This window comes from Misgurnus anguillicaudatus, chromosome 21 (genome assembly GCF_027580225.2).
Source record: "Misgurnus anguillicaudatus chromosome 21, ASM2758022v2, whole genome shotgun sequence".
Taxonomy (NCBI): domain Eukaryota; kingdom Metazoa; phylum Chordata; class Actinopteri; order Cypriniformes; family Cobitidae; genus Misgurnus; species Misgurnus anguillicaudatus.
In genome coordinates, this window is record NC_073357.2 from 10940781 (window position 1) to 10960455 (window position 19675).

The 19675-nt window shown below is 39.6% G+C and overlaps 1 long non-coding RNA gene across 1 annotated transcript; it reads left to right on the forward strand.

Moving 5' to 3' along the window:
• Window positions 1-17270: 17270 nt before the first annotated feature.
• LOC141353046 (uncharacterized) lies at window positions 17271-19339 on the forward strand. Its single transcript, XR_012360093.1, has 3 exons — window positions 17271-17757; window positions 18373-18518; window positions 18875-19339. It is a non-coding gene; the product is annotated as an uncharacterized lncRNA (long non-coding RNA).
• The last annotated feature ends 336 nt before the right edge of the window (window positions 19340-19675 follow it).

The following is a 19675-nucleotide window of genomic DNA, read 5'->3' on the forward strand; positions in this document are numbered from 1 at the left end:
TACTCAAAAAAATGAATACTGTACAGCTTACATCAGTTATGGACCGGATTTCCTGCAGCATTCATTTTCTCTGAGTACTACCGTGTGATTATCTACCGAAAGAGCCTTTAAAAAAATTACCATCAATGGTTATATTGAACACACATCCTTCTGGACTTCCCGGTCAACATTGGTTAGCCATCTACATAAACGAAGAGCGTTTAGGATGTTTCTTTGACAGTTTTGGCAATAAACCAGATTACCAAGGTTTGCCACCAATTATCAAAAACTTTTTAAAACTCAATTCTAAGGAGATTCAACATTCGAATGTGCAAGTACAGGATTTTACATCAGACACATGCGGACAACATTGTGTGTTTTTTCTTTACCATATGACATGAAGGGATTTGAATATGATTATGTACTGAAAATGTATAGTGATGATTTAATTAAAAATGATAAAAAAAAGTGTCTACATTTGTGAAAAGATTAAAACAATCTAACTGTAATGAAAATGTTTTCAAATGTATTCAGTGTGTACAAACAGGTGAAATGTGTATGTCTGTATTTTCTTAATAAATAACTACAAATGACAAGTATTACATCTATTGGTGGGTTTTATTTACGACATTCAACATTACAGATAACAACAACAATAAACATTCTCAGTGTTTTTAAAAATTTAGCCATTGACCTCTGTCAAGACCAGGGGGTGAAAATACATGTCCCTCTGAAAAATTAGATTTTTCTGGGGGTGTACCCTGATGACTCTTTTTCCTTTTATTACTCCTCTTAAACGAGTTTGTAATAACTGAAGTAGACTTGTTTTTGAAATAGTTAATTACATGTCTGACATAGTGGTTAGGCACAGTAGAGAATGGTACATTTAAAATAGCAAATGCCTCCAGAAACTCGTTCCATCCAATAGGTCTCCGTTCATCAGCGACCTTTTGAGGGGCTGTGACGCTTCTAACTAAATCGAGCATGTGTGATCCAGGAATCAATCTACCTTTAAACACAAACTCTCCCGAATCAGTCCATGATGTGATATCCTTAGTTTTAGATAATTTATCCAAAATGTATCGAACATTTTTAACACTTCTCTGTGGAACATTCTTTAAAATGTCATCAACAACATTAGACAAGGTATCCGGCGAATTCACAGGACCCGTCACAACAGGGTTTTCATTTTCAATGTGATCAGGCTGTGGAAGAGTTAATGTGAATGTGCTGGTCTCCCTGTCCGCTTGTCTAGAAAGGTTTAAAAATCTCTGCAAAACACCTGTATACATCTTAGCTTTTTCATATGTGTCCAGATCAGACCTGTAGAGAATATTTCTTATGGTCATGTCCAAGTCATTTTCCACGGTATGTTGAATAGACTCACGAGGAGGAGCAGTTTTCAACTTATCCAGCTGGTGTTGCGGTACTAAAAACATTTTCTCTGCATACTCCATCAGCAAATACTTATTTAGAGGTGATCAAACTGGTTATGAACGGTATTGCTATGCTTAAAAGCGGTAACAGAAAACCTCCTTGTTGATTGCTTAACCTTCTTTTTCTACCAACGCCAACCTTCTTATCTGCAACAATTTTGATTTTGTTACTTCTTCTCTTCAGTTTCCGATATTGTAACGGGGTGAGAGGTATATTGCCATGAAGGACATTTAAAGCTACTTCGCACAATGTAACAATGAACTCGTCTGTAGCAACCTCTAAAATAACACGTCTTTGTCGAGGTGTAGCCTTTAATAATAGCTTTAAAAGAGAGAGGTTTCTTAAAAGTCTAGCGGACATTTTCAAATATTCGATGAATTCAGCGCTTCTTTTTCTGAATGTATACAACAGGATTTTGTGAGAGCAAATCTGTTCTGAGATGATACTGCTCTGGAGTTTTAGCTTTAATGTCAATCAGTAGGTAGCCGTTGCTGGTAGCATCTTCATAACATTCCATGAAAAATGTAGTATTTCGAAGGGAAATTTGTCTGGCTAACACGTTAATTTGGGTATTATCTCGGGGTTTTTTAAACAGAACCATATAATTGGTATTCAAACTGATGGTCCTGCTGGATTTACCTTGACAAAACAAGTTCTGGACAATATACAATGCACTTAAATTTTTGTGGTGTACATAATTTGTAAATACTCTTTCAACTTCAGAATTACCACTAGCATCTTTCATAACATCGTCTAAAATTAAAAAATTTATTTTGTTTGGCGGAAACAAAGAGTCGTCATTTAGATTCTGTGGAATTCCTTCAATAAATTTAATGCCAAACATTTTCATCAAATCATCATACATTGGCTGCCAACAATCATAAATTAACACAATATTTTCAATATTTTTAGAAACAATCTCAGCGTTTTGTAACAGCATTTTTACAAAGAATATCTTTCCAGAGCATGACGGCCCTGAAATTACCATGGAGAAAGGATGTTGAATTCTGAAATCAAACCCCTCTATACCTTGCATACCCCGATAAGTATAAGTCATGATCAATATCCAAAGGGTCTTGACGTGTAATCCTTCATCAAGATTCTTTTGTCATAAACGACACGGAACTTCTTAACAACTGACTTGTTTATCAGTGTGAAATTCTTTTTATTTCTGACAATGGTGTCAGTGTGTGCCAGGAGTTGCTGAGTGCTTTCAGATGATGCTACAAAATCGTCAACAAGGCCTATTAAAGACTGTAGTGTGATAACTTTAGAGTTCTCTGATGTCATCGTTACGCCCTTAGCCTTGAGACATATGTGTTGTTTTGCAGTCCGGTAACCATATGTTTTAGAACCTGCGGAACAAAACTCTGTAATGGTATCGTCAGAATCAAGTTCATTAGTGAGATCCCCTAAATAAGGTCCCAATGGAGGTTCCCAATCTCCATCTCTTGAGACATAGATAACACTATCTGTATCCCCATACAAGAGTCTATCGCCCAACCTGTCCATATGGTTGTACAACTCCAACCGTGCATGTGCCGTCGTGAATGCCCCGATAAACACATTAACATCTCAGGTCTCGTAAGAGGACCCCTCTGCATGTTTGTATTGCACCAAGGCAATTGTGTTAGACACAAACATGAAAAATGTTACTTCGTACTGACATCCAAAGATGTACTGAGAAAAATCTCGAGCTTTTTTCAAAAGCTTGCAATTAGGCATGTTCTCTCTGAGAGAGAATCTCCCCCACAACGAATTAAGCAACAATTTGTTGATCGATCGACGGGCGGGGTTATTGCAGATCTTTTCAGGATCGAGCTGAATACCCTCTTTCTGGTAATAGTCATCAATGTATGCCCGTTTATCCGCCTTTGTGATGACATGTGACGGATAACCGGAGGCTTGCTGTTTAAACTGTAAAAATGTTTTCACATAGTCACAAAACAGTTTGTCAGACGTTTGAGGAAAATGCCACACCTCATCAATTTTCACGACTACATAACCCTTTTCAACAGCCTTTAACAATTCAAGGCTAACCCATGTAGCAGAAATTGCTCTTTCCTCATCTGTGTGTGTACAAGGTATGATTTTGCATTGCTCATCCACACAGGTACGACATAAAGGATCAACATAGCTAATTCTCTCCCCCTCTGCAGCTTTGTGGTACAGCTTGTAAGCGTTTGTACGGCCACCAAACAGAGCATCACGTGGTTTCAGTCTTTCTGGTGCAGAATATGTAGACATAAAACTCATCACATCCGGGTCAGTCTGTTTAAGCTTTCGCCACTGACACTCCCACATCACCTCCAGGTCAATATTGTAGGATTTTTTCAAAACCTAATTTCTGTCGTTAAACGTACGATAGAGGGTACCATATGGTATTTTGGAGTGCTCATTTATGCTGTCAGGTTTAAAACAAGACTTACAGCCATGATGAAAACACCCAGCAAAATCTAGCCCTTTCTGCACACCATCGCTTTGGACATAAAATCCATCGAGGTAGAAATTACCAAATTTCATTTCACCGTGATTCAGAGCATGATGCATGTCGACATCACGTGTCTTTTTCACATATTCAAGCCACTCAATCGAAACATTCGAGAATGTCTTGTGCTGATGTATGTATGCATTGTTATGGGTCAGAGCTATAGTATCAGATTTTAGAAAGTGAGTTTTGAACACACCCATACAGCATGATGCTAAAGTCGTAAATCTGAAAGGGTCTATCTCTGTACATGCAATGAACTCTTTCCTGTACTTACTACATGCATCCCTAAGTAAGACAACATCATTCATACAGTACAATCCAATCTCTTTTCTGAAGTCAAAGACTTTCCCTTCAAGCGTGTCATACCATTGATCAAACTTTAGCCTGGCACTATCAGTCATTGTAGCATAGCCGTAGTAGTTTTTTGCAGGGTATGGGCCTACATAGTTTTGATTCTGCAATGTATTGAAGAGATGGGGGAAGAAACCCTTCTCTGTAGTGGTCAAATTAAAGGCCGCAGGTGTCTTTGACAATGCCATAGGCATAAAACTGACATGAAGGTCAATCTACAGCCTTGCATTGATAATGTTAAGTTTGAGACCCTCGCTGCAGAAATACTCTAGGACTAAGAAGTTATCAAAACCTGCCCCATTGTGCGCCACAAATGTGTAGTCTTTAGATCTTGGCTGTCTGAATCTGCTAATGAAATTCCCTACACACCCTTCACCTGCACTTTCAAATTTCTCACCGCTAAAGGTCATGGCACAGACATAATTAGCAGCATGCTTACCATTATCACAACGGGTTTCAAAGTCATAAAATATGTAGAAATCCTCAACCTCTTCGACAGGTATAGGTTGTATGAAACATTCATGTTCACCATCATGACTTACATCCTCACCGCAATAGCAGCAGCAATCTGCCGGACATTCATGTGTCTGGTCAGGTTTACTCGCTGCCACATGGTACCGTCTACCGCATTTAACGCAGTATTTGGTGGTATCACAGGGCGATCTCCCAAATGCATCAGCAGAGGGTTTTTTATGAGCATCAAAGCAATATTGCGATTTACAAATTCTTAAACTGTCTGGACAGTATATTGTCTTTTTAGCATGTTTGTAACAACGACTGTCATTACCTACAGAACATGTATATTTGCAATCGTGACCCTGTCTGTTTGTATATCCTTTGTAACAGAATTCGCAGACATACGATGATCCAACAAATGCCTTAATACGAGTTATCAAGTGATAATGGGCATCATGCAAGTACAAAAATACCGTCTTTTTATGGGGTTCGTCATGTGTCTTGTGATTCTCTAACTTGCCCTCACTTGACCTGTAAAACACCACAATCTTCACATCCAGCACACACTCAAACTTTGTAATTTGGTTAAAACCCACACAGTCTTGAGGGGTTAGACCTGCAGCAGTCTGTATATCCACAGCCATACGTTCTAACTCCTCATTCTCTGCATGGGGTTCAAGAAAGCTTGCTAAACATATTGCAAAACACAGCTTGTTTGTAAAGTTGGTAGGTGAGAACAAATGCATCCTTTTTTTCTTAATCACATCATCATGGGCTATATCTGTAATCTTCCTACGAGCCCCTCCATTCATACTTCTTGCTATTGATACATGCAGTTGCAAACTGTCATCTGCCAACACCTGTTCATTACTTTGTGCAACCGATTCAAACTGTTCGATAAAACGATTTTCATCATAGTCGTTACCGGGACACAGTATAGTGTTAACGTCAGATTTGAGACTGCTGCCTTTTAGACTGATATTAATGTAGGAACCCTCACCTCCTATCTGTCTGGAGAATGAAACCATTTCCGACAGAATATTTTGGACAAATATAGTGTACGCTGCCAAATCTGTGGTTATGATCTCGCGCAAATTTAGATTTCTGTGGATTTCTAGACCATTAAAATAGGGTCTCGGGACTATTGTGTAATCACTTACTGTCCCTCCATCACGCACTAGCGTGTCCACGTCACTCTGACTTAAACCCGTAAGGGTGTCTGTCGTGTTAGAATTATCGTTAGGATTTACTTCGCCATAACCTGTTTGTAACAAATTTGTTTCAAATCTTTGTTCATATGACCGAATCATTTCATTTTGCCTTTCACGTATTTGTTCGTATGTTTGGTCTACCCTCGCAGGCACAGGTTCTAAAATCTGATGTGGATATGACCGAATCATTTCGTTTACCCTTTCAAGTAATTGGTCTTGTGCGGCAGCAAACATTTCAGTCTCAGCCTCATGCCTAGTCCTTACAGTAGGTATTTCTTGACAGCTATGTAAATCATCATCTGAACGCACTCTTTTACCAGCCATTTTTTAAAAAATATTTAGAACTTCTCCAGGATTACACAGATATTTTCTCTGATTATGCCAAAAATAGCATTACAAATTAACGTTAGCCAATGTCGATATAGCCAAACAAAAAGAAAAAAACACTTAAATTACTCTTACCCGTAATAAAACTAGCAACCCAAAAAAAAAAAATCACAATTAAACCAGTATCGCAAAATAGTAGAAAAACCATGCAACAAGACATATTTCAACTATAAACCAGCATCACCAAAATAATCAAAACATATTTAAAAACACATTTAAAACAGCATCGCAAAATAGTAGAAAGACCCAGCATCACCAAAATAATCAAAACATATTTAAAAACACATTTAAAACAGCATCGCAAAATAGTAGAAAACCCAGCAACTTCAACACTTATTTCAACTATAAACCATTATTGCGTGAAACAGCATCTTTAACTTGTTGAAGTAGAATTACCGTACTTCCCTGTAGGTCGAATTCCTTTCTCTGGGCTTTTTCAATGTCCACCAATCGATCAAGCAGCACTCTGTTCACCAAGTTTTGTTCTTCAGAAGTCTTCTGGTGAGCTTCAAATATAAGTCTGGTCAATACCTCTTGATCTTTAGAACACGAAATTATGGTTGCAAAGCCTTCAGTCAGTCTTCTCAGCAATGCATCTTGAGCTGTAGACCTCGAAATTAAGACTTCGATGCCTTCAGTCTGTCTTCTCAGCAATACGTCTTGATCTGTACACCTTGAAATTATGGCAGCGATGCCTTCAGCCTGTCTTCTCACTTGCGCTGTCAATTCCTGCAACAACTCATTGTTGAAATGTTCCTGGTTTGCAGGTAGAGATGTTTCAAAAATCACAGAAGATTCACCCTCAACACCGGCACCAACCACACTTGGCAGATTAACCGCTGCAGATGTCTGCGAGTCCAAAGACGATGGCAGTACGGTAGTAACTACCGGTACTATCGCATCACCGTTAGCTTCTGAGGCCCTTGCCAACGCTGCAGACCATGAATTTGTGACATCTCCAGCTCCTAACAGGTTTTCTGTATAGAAATCTGTTTAAATACAGTAAGATTAGTATACTACAACACCACAGTATTTAAACATCGAATATTTAGCTACATAATCACACTTACCAACTGTTTTAATGAAATCTGTGGTAGTATCCAGAGGTTGCGCATCAGAGACTAGTGTATGGTCCAGGCATGCCCTTTTATCAAGGGTAATAGAACGGGCCTGCTTACGTTTCCGACTAAGACTAAGTCTTGAAGATTTTGTAGAGGGTTTCTGTGGTACAAATCCTGGTTGTGTGACTAGTAATGCAGCATCTACATGTATAAAACAGAAAGAAAAGTTTTTTCAAAAAGAATTAAGATACATGTAACAGTCAATAATACACATTAAAGAGATGTAAAGATCAAATAATATAGTCACCTTGCAGTTCGCAGCCCTCATTAAAGCCTTGAGAACCCTCATTTATTGTGGGGTTATTAACTATGGGTATAAAAGTGTAAAAATGTAAGTATCACATTTTTCAGAAAATCTGAATGTATAATTAAAAAACACAGTATTACCTGGCAGATTGCCGTTCCTAGTGTCGCTTTGCTCTTCAATATTTATCAAAGTAGAATTCACTAATTTGGAATAAGCGTGTAATATAAAATATACATACATAAATGCGCTCATATGATCATTCAGGAAATTTACTTGAAAATATACTTAAAACACTTACAAAGCTGGTCAATCTGGTCAAAATGTTGGTAGGGGGGTAGCGTTTTAAAAATTCCTGTATCGTATACATATACATTTAAAAGCCTGTTAAATGTTAAAAATAAAAACAAAATAAGACTGTTTTTACAAATGAAGATAACTTGGTATATCAAACATGATAAATAAAACATATAAAACAAACAAAATAACTTACCAGCGAGTCCTGAGTCCATTGTTTGAGAAAAATAAAACAAGACCTCTTTAATATAACTGAGAGAAAGAGATGTCCTCTCGAAAATCAGTTACTGGTGTAAGGGCCCAAATGAGAATCCGACCTTTTGAACTACGGAGGCGGGGCTTGCCGGACTCGGGAGGCCGTGCCCCACGTGTTTGCATGACACGGGCCCCACCCTATATTTTATTTGATTATTTATTTTTAAACCTTTTACAAATAAGATTATCAACTAGAAATATAAGCTTCTCTAGTAAATTATAGATACTTATACATTTATAATGTAAAGAATATATCTTCATGAAAACTGATGGGAAAAAGAATGAACTAGACAAGCCTGTAGTTAAAAGTATATACTTACTCGTCACTGTTAAAAGAATAAGTTTATTTTAAATCATACATTTAATATATTAACATTTTAAACAGTATAAGACAAATGACATAACATTTCACCCACGCATACTTATAGCGATATGTATACGACTTTTTATTTGTGTAAACATCTAAAATACAAAAGAATAAACAATTCTATGCTTAAATCTACTTTTTTATTAAATTACATTTAAACATTACAATTCAAAAGATCTGTTTTCCCCCAAAAAAGGTGTGTGTTTAAGAAAGGGTGAATTCAAATATCAAGTGCAGGACCTTTTGGCTTGAGTAGACACTAAGTCTGCAGGGAAAGGAAATGTCTTAACACCTAACCGAGTTCCTAAACTTTTCATCTATTGATCTAGATTATTGTAATACCATGGCACCTTGTTTGTGGGAGATGACAGAGACTGCAAGGAAGTAATATTTGAATATCAAGGAAGACCCTTTGGCGTGAGCAGACACTTAGTCTGCAGGGAAAGGAAATGTCTTAACGCCTAGCCGAGTTCCTAAACTTTTATTCTATTGAACTGTACCGACATATCAGAAGTCTTGGGGCGTGACCCGAATAGACGACGATGACTGGCTTGGAAGGAAAGATTTACATTACAACTTTCAAGACAGGAAGACAACACCTTATTCAATTAAGCTCCTAACTGGTACCTCTTTTAAAAAAACCTACCTAAATACTATTACAATTATTTTATTTAACATTGTTTCTTCATCAGGTATTCTTATTTCTTCAATCATATGTATTGATTTATGCACAGACATTATGCTTAAAAGCAAAACATTCTGGCATACAAAATTCTAACTTATCTTTTTTACTGACTTCTTATTTCTTTAATCATGTGTATTGATTTATTCACAGACATTATGCTTAAAAGCAAAACATTCTGGCATACAATTCTAACTTATCTTTTTACTATCTTCTGATTTCTTTAAACACTCACACAGGAGAGGGGATCATTTTCGACGACTTGTTGAATGTTCTCTCGAACGTTTTCTGATTTCAGCTTGTCCAGCTGATGGCGTGGCACTAAATACATTTTCTCCGCATACGCCATAATCACCCTGTTCTAGAAGCTATTAAGCTGGAAATAAAGGGCCCCGCCACACTGAGGAGAGGCAAAAGAAATCCGCCCTTCTGGTTCAAAACGCGCTTCTTGGCAGAAAGACTGCTTTTTTATCAGCTACCAATTTAATTTCCGCTTTTCTCTTTTTCAGCTTGCGATAGTCTTTGGGTCTAATCGGAATTGTGCCGTATAAGATGTTAAGAGCTACTTCGCACAGCGTTAAAATGAGCTCGTCGGACGCCGATTGTAAAATAAGTATCCTCTGTTTAGGCGTAGCCTTATGTAACAGCTTCAACAGCGGCAAATGTTTGCAAAGTCGAGCAGACATGACGATCGATTACGGTCTTCTTTTTTTCGGGAGATAAACCACTTGGCTGTTGGAAAGCAATCCGGTTCTGAGACAATATTGCTCAGGAGTTTTCGCTTTATAGTCTATCAATAAATATCCGAAGGGTTGGCTGGTCGCGTCGTGATAACACTCAATAAATACTGGACGATATAAATAGCGCTGAGATTTCGATGGTGGACATACTGAGTAAAAACCTTTTGGACCTCCTTGTTTGCACTAGCCTCGTCCATACAGTCGTCTAGCACGAGTAACGAATTATGATCGTTCGGGAATAAATTATCATCATTCAGACTCTGTGGTATTCCTTCAACAAATTTAATGATGTACATTTTAAGCAGTTCATCATACAGAGGTTGCCAACAATCGTAGAAAAACACAATGTGGTCAATCTTCTTAGAAATTCGTTGTATTTTCCAACAACAGTTTAACGAAAAAAGACTTTCCTGAATTCGAGGATCCACTGACGATGCATGAGAAAGGGTGTTGGAGTCTGAAATCAAAATTAGAAGCCTCCCGCATGCCCCTGTGTTCAGAACCCATAAGGTACGCTGGTGCAGTTGGCCAAGAGTCTTCTTTTGTTATAAACAACTCTAAACCTTTTGACGACTGATTTGTTATGCAGCGTGAGATGCTTTTTATCTCTCACAATGTTTTCAGTGTGTGCCAGGAGGCAGCGCAAGTTATCGCGCGATTTAGCATAGCCGTCAACTAGATCAATCAGAGTGTCTAATCGGAGAATTTTTGGTGTTTAGGGTTATTCCTTTAGCCTTCATGGTTACCTTTCGTTTAGCTGTACGATAACCGTAAAACTTTGGTCCGCTAGAACAGAACTCTGTTATGAAATCACCATCGTCCAATTCGTTCGTCAGCTCCCCCAGATAATCTCCCAGGGGAGGATCCCAGTCACCATCCCTAGAAACGAATATAAAGCTGTCTGTGTCGGAGTATAACAAACAATCGCCGAGTTTATACAACTCCAGTCGCGCGTGAGCGGTCGTAAATGCCCCTACAAACACGTTAATGTCGTTTGTTTTGCACATCGTCTTCAGGTTTTTGAAACTGAATGAGAGCTACGTCTTCTGAGACGAACGTGAAATATTTCAGCGCTGTGATTTCGTTGAAAACACTTCTGGTGAAATCTTCAGGTTTTTTCACGAGTAGGTTGTAACTGATCTTTTCAGGGTCGAGACGAATCCCCTCTTTTTTGTAATAATCTCTAATGTACTTTTGCTTTGTCCGCGTCCGTGACTACGTTTGAGGGGTAACCGGACACTCGTTGTTTCAATTGCAAAAACGTTTTCACGTAATCACGAAACAGCGTATCAGAACGTTGGGGAAAATGCCAAACTTCGTCGATCCTAGCGATCACGTACCCCTTCTCGACGGCCTTCAAAAGCTCAATACTGACCCAGCTACCCGAGAGCGCCCTTTCTTCATCCGTGTGACTGCAGCACCACGTCTGATTTTCAGCATGAGTGCAAGTACGACACAGTGGAAAAAATAATTTTCCATTGCATCTATACGGCAGTACGGGGTGCCGTAATTTACGGGGAGGGTACACGACGGCCTTGATAAGTCTGTAATAGTTTTCGATCGGCTTGAAATCGTTGAAAATGATTTCGGGGTGACCGATGGGGTAGGTTTTCATAGACTGACAGAAGGTATACAAGCTGGTGAAATCGACATAGCTTATTCTTTCTCCTTCTGCCGTTTTGTGATAGAGTTTGTAGGCGTTCGTTCGTCCACCAAAGAGAGCGTCCCTGGGCTTCAGTCTCTCCGGAGCAGAGTAGGTACTCATAAATTCTTTTACCGAGGGATCGTCTCGTTTCATTTTGGTCCATTCACACTCCCACATCACCTCGATTTTTAACCCGTACGCATTCTGCAGAATATAAACCTTTTCGTCAAACTGTCTCCTGAGAACACCGTAGGGTACGGCCGACATGGGATGCGTGTAATGCGCGGGATAGCGACACGAATGGCCGTGAAACGTACAACCGGCAAATTCGTACCCGTATCTCGTACCTTGGATTTCCACAAACCCGTCCAGGTAATATTTACCGATAGACACTTCACCGTGATTCAAGGCATGGTGAATGTCCAAGTTTCGAGTCTTTTTAACATACTCGAGCCATTCAATCGATGCGTTCTAATACGTCTTACTCTTTTGAACGTACGCGTTATTGTGCGTAAGAGCCAGTGTCTTACTGTCGAGAATGCGTTTTAAACACCCCATACAACAACTAGCCAGCGTTGTTAAGTTGAAGGGGTCGAGCTCGGTGCATGCGATGAATGCATCACTGTATTTTATGCAAGCTTCGCGTAATAAAACCACGTCGTTCACGCCGTACTCGTACAGGTCTTGTCTGAAGTCAAAGACTTTATCAGAGACGGTGGCGTACCACTCGTCAAACTTTGCCTGGTTTTTGTCGGTCATGTTATCGTAGCCGTAAAACTTTTTATCAGGGTAGGGGCCTACATAACTCTCGTTTTCCACCCTGTTGAAATGATGGGGAAAGTACCCTTTTTCCGTCGTAGTCAAGTATAGCGCGGCAGGCATCTTAGACAAGGCCATGGGTATGAAAGAGTAGCTGTCGATATATCGTTGAGCATACCCGTCGTCGTACATGTAGATTAATTTGCACCCTTGCATGATAATGTGTCCAACGTAAGCCCCGCTTTGCAAAAATATTCCAAAATGAGAAAAGAATCGAATTTGGACGCGTAGTGGGCTATGAAAGTGTAGCCTTTGTATCTGCGCTGCCTGAAATGGTTGATTAGGTACGATACGCAGTAGGGCCCCTCCGCTACAAATTTCTCCCCTTGAAAAGTGATCACGCATACAAAGTTGGCGACAAGTTTTCAGTTTTCGTAACGGGTTTCAAAATTGTAGAAGATGTACTTCTCGCTAGTATCTTTGGGATTTATAGGGCGTATAAAGCACTGGTGCATCCCCTCTACCCCGAGATCTTCGCCGCAATGGACGCATTGGAAGGGCTTGCATTTGTGATTATCTCTAGCTCCTGAAACATCGTAGTGTCTGTTGCACAATTTACAGTATTTTATCATATCGCACGGCACACAGTCTCTGCCCCGGAGAATCTTCTTGTGCGCTTTGTAACAGTAATCGGATTTGCAGAATCGCAAACAATCTGAGCAATGTACGGTTCTTTTAGGATGTTTGTAGCAATCGAGGTCGAAACACACGTTGCAGATCCGGCTACAGTGGTGATGATTAACATCGTTGTAGCCTTTATAGCAGAACCTGCATACGTATTTGGAGCCGATGAACGCCTTTAGATTGAGAATCGTGTAAAAGTGTTTGTCGTGTAAATAGAGGTGCAATGTTTTCGGATGCGGTCGCTCTGATTTGCAAAGGTTTCTACCAGTCCATCGGACGTTCTGTAAAAAATGACTCTTTTGACGTCGAAAATACTCTTAAACTTCGCTAAGTCGCAAAGGGCGATCTTGTCTTGAATAGAGAACCCCGCGTCATTCTGAATTGCCGCAGCGCGTCTTTCCAGTTCGCTCTCAGGTAGTGCGGGATCGAGAAAATGTGTGAGACAGATAGAGAAGCACAAATTATTAGAGATATTCATAGGACAAAACAAACTCGTCTTTTTACTTTTGATCACCTGGTCAAGAGCACAAATCCGTAAGTTTGCGTCGAACACCCCCCTGTCTGTTCATTGCCACGGTAGCACCTATCTCGACCATATCATCACACAATAGTCGCTCTGTAAAAATTTTTCAATTTGATCTGTAAATAACGCGACGTCGTAATTATTTCCCGGGGATAAAATTGCCGATACATCAGATTTGAGACTCGGGCCTCTTAGTGTGAATTTGCCCACACAGTTGTCGCCTCCGATTTGTCTGGCGAATGTTACCATTTCGTTCATGGATTTTATGAATATAGCATAAGAAACTGATATGGCTTTTTAAAGAAAAGAAAGAACACTTAATTTATTTGATCATTTCACCAAAAATGTGTGTTTAATGAAACTATTCGATGAGAGGATTTCACAATATTTAAATTTGATCCCTGATCAAAATAATTTGTAGAGAGGTTACTCGAGCTGTGCCAACATGGTAGATTATAATAATGTGAAGCATTCCAAAATGGATCATGTTAAAAGTTAAAGTTTTTCGGCACTCACCGGAGTATCACAGGAGCTGCACGGCCTATCCATGTTTGTGATTTTCGTAACTGTGATTTTCCCGGCTTTTATTAGACATATCGGGCCCCACCTTATATAAATTATGATGGGAGCATGGAATGTGTTTTAATGAAGACATGGATTAAAGTTCTCCGTCGTAGCGACGGATTTCCGTTGATTGCAGCGAGTCTACGACGGATTTCCATCAGTGGCAAAATTATTAAAATATCTTTTCATAAAGACGCCATGTATTCACCTTGTTAAGTGGAATGTGATCAAAGCCTGGAGTGGAGCCAAATCACGTTCCTCTCTCCACTGTAAGCGTTCTAATCACTACACACCAGATCCACTCCGGGTTTTCTGGCTGTATCTCACGTTAAACTGAGGTAACTTTATTTCTGCTAGCATGGACATACTTGTAATGCAGAAAGGACCCGATGTTTTGGGCATCGATAAAGGTGTATAAGACCAATGGAGATTAACTTGGCTTAGCAAAATGAGGAAGATTGGCAAGCTTTCAGTTCGTGGGCTAAGAAATTCAAACAGCAGATCCGTTGCAGATCCGTTCCGGAGCCTATTGCTATCAGGGAGGTAATTTACGTGTCTTTGCACAGTAAGGCTAGGGTCCTGTATTTTTGGGGTAATTGATTTGTCTCGTACGTGATCGTTTTTTACTGCTACGCTGATCTAACCACTTGCTGATACAACGAGTTTGTTAAACTCATGGGTAAACTTCACGTGGCGCAAAGATGACATCAAAATCCCGTGAGAGCGAACCGAGAACTCATTAGACGAGACTGCTTCCGTAATGCTCTCGCAGTACTTTGATGTCACCCACCTGTCAGTTCTTGCAGTTGCATGTGCGCGTGGTCAGGAAATCTTGATGTTTGTACATGTATCCTCATTTAAAAGCAAGTGATTTTAAATTGAAACAATAACAACAGTCTTAAATGTGCGCGCTGTTTCTGTATGAGGGGAATAAGCAAGTCGCGCATTGCTTCTATTTGAGCTTGTATTTTTGCCGCTTTATTGGCTTAAATACACATAAGGTTATGCGTCAAAAATCCCCTCTTTGCAAGTATCCTCAAACATGACGATTTAAGATTTAGGAGAAAGTAAACAGCAGAAAAAAGGGTAAGTTACCTTTTTTGCTTATATCTGTCACTAATGTTAATCAAACAATTAACCTTTAACTGACTAAATCAATTTATACCTTTACTAAGATACATTATTGTTGTTTATTATCCTTATTTCATCACTGACTGTTTATCCTTAGTGAGCTTGAATTTTGTTCTGGTGTAATATACGCACGTTGCGCACAATGCGTTGTTTTAAGTGCATAACATTGCGAAAATAGCACCTCAGCCCTGCCTCTATTGTAAAATAATAATTTGTTGATAAAGGGTACAGTCATTTAATGTAACTGTCACTTTGATTACAGGCGTTCTGTGTGAATTGTACACGAGTTTTATTCGAGTTGCTCGTTCAGGGTTTATATTCATACATACTGTATTAGAGCTGTGACTGTAAGCTGTTGTGTGAGCAGAACAGACCCTGGATTATTCGTTTATGTGTACTGAATAATATGATACAACTTTTTTAAAAGTGGTACAGAAATGTTTATATTTGTTCACATTATTAAATGCATTATATAACATGAACAAACTATGAAAAATATAGAGTATATAAGCATTTATTAATTAATGTTTATGTCATTAAAGTAATTGATCTTAGTTCATGGTGCATAAAACTAATGTTAACAGTTCCAACCTTGATTTAAAAAAAATGTATAAGTAAATGCCAAAATTAATCAGATTTACAATTAATAAATAATTAAGATTCATTAAAGGTTGTGATATTCATATTTATTTTTATATAGTGAGTTATTTAGCGGTTTCACCTTAATCTGAAATGCCCTGCAAACTACATCTTACAGAATCAATTTTTTTAGTTTGTCACAAGTAGATTAACATGACGGGATAACGTTTTTAACTGTTAGTGCAGGAGTCACAAGTGTTTTGTTTTAGACAGATATTAAAGGTAATGGTTCAATTAAAAGACTGTGTTAAAAGTAAAGCTGTAAATTAACAAACTATTAATAAACCTATCATATGTTGTAATCAAGTGTTAACACTGTTTATTCACAAAAAAACATGCTCGCACCGCTGCTGCATTTCATAGTGACAGTTGGCAACCCTATAAATGCCACAGTAGACTTCAATATGGCATTAATGGCAAAAAAAACCCCTTAGAATGCTATTGGTGTCGCCTATTTACAAGGAATATGACGTGGCCTGAAAAAAATTTCAGTCAGAAGAATTTTTTTCACTTTAATCCATGTGAAGACCACTTGTGTGAACACTGTTTTTATTGTTTTATCGTAGGAGGACATGATTTAACACGCCCCGGAGATAACCCTGGACATAAACATGTCAACGCGATGTGGGCGTACCGGTTAAAAGTTCAACGCGACGTGGGCGGTCCGGTTAAAAGTTCAATGCTACGTGGGTGGTCGGTTCAAAAGTTCAGAGCAGCGTGGGCGGTCGGTTCAAAAGTTCAGAGCGACGTGGGAGGTCCGGTCAAAGGTTAGCCCCTCCCCGGAGGTCAAAGGTTCACGACGTGGGTGGTCCGGTCAAAAGTTCATGACGTGGGTGGTCCGGTCAAAGGTCACCCCTCCCTCGCAGGTCAAAAGGTTAACCCCTCCCTCGCAGGCCAAAGGTTAGCCCCTCCCCGGAGGTCAAAGGGCACCATCAATCATTTTTATGTGACAGTATGTAGCCCATATTTACTACTACTGTGGAAGATGTCACCACAGTGCAGCCATCTATGGGGAACTTGTAATCTGACACATTATGTTTGGAGCGATTCGGTTCGTTAACAAGTATCTCTGTCTTATTGGAGTTTAGCATACGGAAGCTATGTGCCATCGGCTCTCCTGATTTTGCCAAGTGGTTGATGTCCTCAGGGCAACATTATGTTGACCCTGGGACAACATTTCAATCAACCAATCAGATTTCAGAAATAAGTTTACAGTTTAAGTTTAAGCTAACAACAAGGATTAGCTGTTTCTAGACCATTGTTTTTCACTTATCATGTACCTCTGATTTTAGGGTTTGGTTATGGTTAGCAGGGGCGGACTGGCCATCGGGAGTTCCGGGAGCAATCCCGAACGGCCGGTCCATTTCAGGCCGAACCGGCCGGAGGTCAAAAAGTTTTTTTTTTAAATGCCTGACCAGGCGCTCAGCTGCAGCGGAACGCTGTGTCTGTTTCAGACCGGGCCAAACCAATTCTTCAAATCTTGAGGGGGGATAAGAGCGGCCCCTCCCAACTTGGGCTGATCCTCGTTTTTCCTCACATCCGATTGGCTCAAAGGCGCCGATCAAAAGAGTTTACTTTTGGTCAGGTTTGGATTCGTGTGAATGCAACATAGACAAGACGGTAAAAATTGCGAAAACAAGAAAAGAAGTGAAAGAAATGGGTGGGGCCTAAAAAATAAAAATGTTGGCACAAGAGGCAGCTAAATGCGCCAAATTAACAGACCTTTTTCGCAGTCAAAAGGACGCTGTGGCAGGAGGTGCAGATGAGGAAGGACCAGCAGCATGGACAGGACAGGTGCACATTTAGTGATGCATCTATTATATACTGAAATCATTTATATTTGCATTTAAATATAGGCATATATAAGGGATAATGTAGAGCGAGGCGGTTGTTATAGCGAATTCAACCCCGACAGGCTTATCAGGACCCCACGCAAAGCGGAGCTTGGTTGTATTCGCTATAAGAACCGCCTCGCTCTACATTATCCCGCTTATGAAATTGATGAAATAGCCTGCGTGCGCATTTTGGCAACAGAAGTGGTGTTGTTCCCCAGTGGTTTTAACGTGTTAGCAACTCAGTAAGTTTATCAAAACAGTTTCCCAGCATCAAAATGTCTGGTAATTGCGTTTGGTTGCACTAATAATATACTAATATACGTATATATGGTCACTTTATATTTGGCCATCTGCTAACGTCTTCTATTCACTCCACTATAGTACACGGATCTGGTAGATGTGTTGAAAAACTTGATAAAGTCAATTTTTAAATATAACTTTCTCTGTCTGTGTTGCTTCACTGCTGATTCTTGCAATACATCCATTGCCAACATGCGCGTGCATACGTTTCCACGTCATCATTGTGTTCAAACAGTAAAATGGTCTAAGGAATCCCTGTATGTCTGTATATTAGCTGTTAAGGTCACTGATGGAGAGAGACAGGTTGATGATGACCCTTGCAGTCATATTGATGATGAGGAGGAAGGAAAGCAGAACAAGAGGAGGAGGAGGAGAATGGAACCAGTACAAAAACAGTGATGGGGCAGTGTGCAGGGCTGGGTAGGCAATCATATTACCCTGCTGGAAAAACCAGCATACCAGCAAGACCAGCATATGTTGTGTTTTGGTGCTAGTATGCTGGTGACCACCAGCTAAACCAGCATCAAACCAGCATAGAACAGCATAATTCCCATGCTGGTTTGATGCTGTTTTTTTCAGCAGGGTAGGCATATCAATCAATCAATCAATTTAAAGCTTTATTAAGGACACACAAATAGAAAAATACAGCACAATATTACATATTTACATATAGGATAAAATGCAAGATTATAACCTGACTAAAGCACAGATTGAATTAAAAAAAGGAATTATTCTTAGCCATATTTTTTACTGATGTTCTTCTCATGCATATGTAGCTGTACAATCAGTAAGCAGAGGCAGGGTCCAGCACAGGGGAAGTGGAGCCAGGGAGAGTTGAAAGTGAGTACGTACACACACAATCTCTATTTTATGGGACTGTATTGTAGTTTTTGATTATCTGAGTGGGTATGTGTGAGTAATTGTAACAATTTTATCACTCCAACTGACTGTACACATGACATGCTGGTAGTTAGCAGTATACTGTGACTTATGTGTTCGAGATTAGGTTTTGCTGACCTGGTTGTGTTTAGTGCAGTGGTGACTTGCTTATACAACCTGAGGAGGCAGGTGTTATCCTAAAGTTTCTTTAAGGTCTTCAGCATAATCTGATTCTCTTCATACCATAAAAACACTACTAGAATTAAAATAACTGCAAAAAATCCTGCTCATGCACCAAGGGCACTCGCGTAAAAGGCCTCTCCATCTTAAAGTCCCGGGCTGAATTTCAGTCCCAGTACGTCCCTGATGGTTAGGGTTGGGGTTTGGGGTAGGTTTAGGTTTTATTTAGAAAAATGTTGTCCTTGGGTCAACACAATGGCCCTCATTTATCATTCTTGCGTAGAAACGGGCGTATATGTTGGCGTAAGATTATGCTTACACTTCTCTCACCGCCTGATTTATGAAACTGTGCGTACCATTGATATTCAGGTGTACGCAATATCTGCCCTTCATAAATGCCCCGGCTGAAACGATCGTCATTAGAATAACAAGCCCATATAAATTCAAGTCTCCGCCTCCCCCACGCCCTCATTTTACGCCATTGACACACGAAAGACGGCAAAAAAGAGAAACCGGGG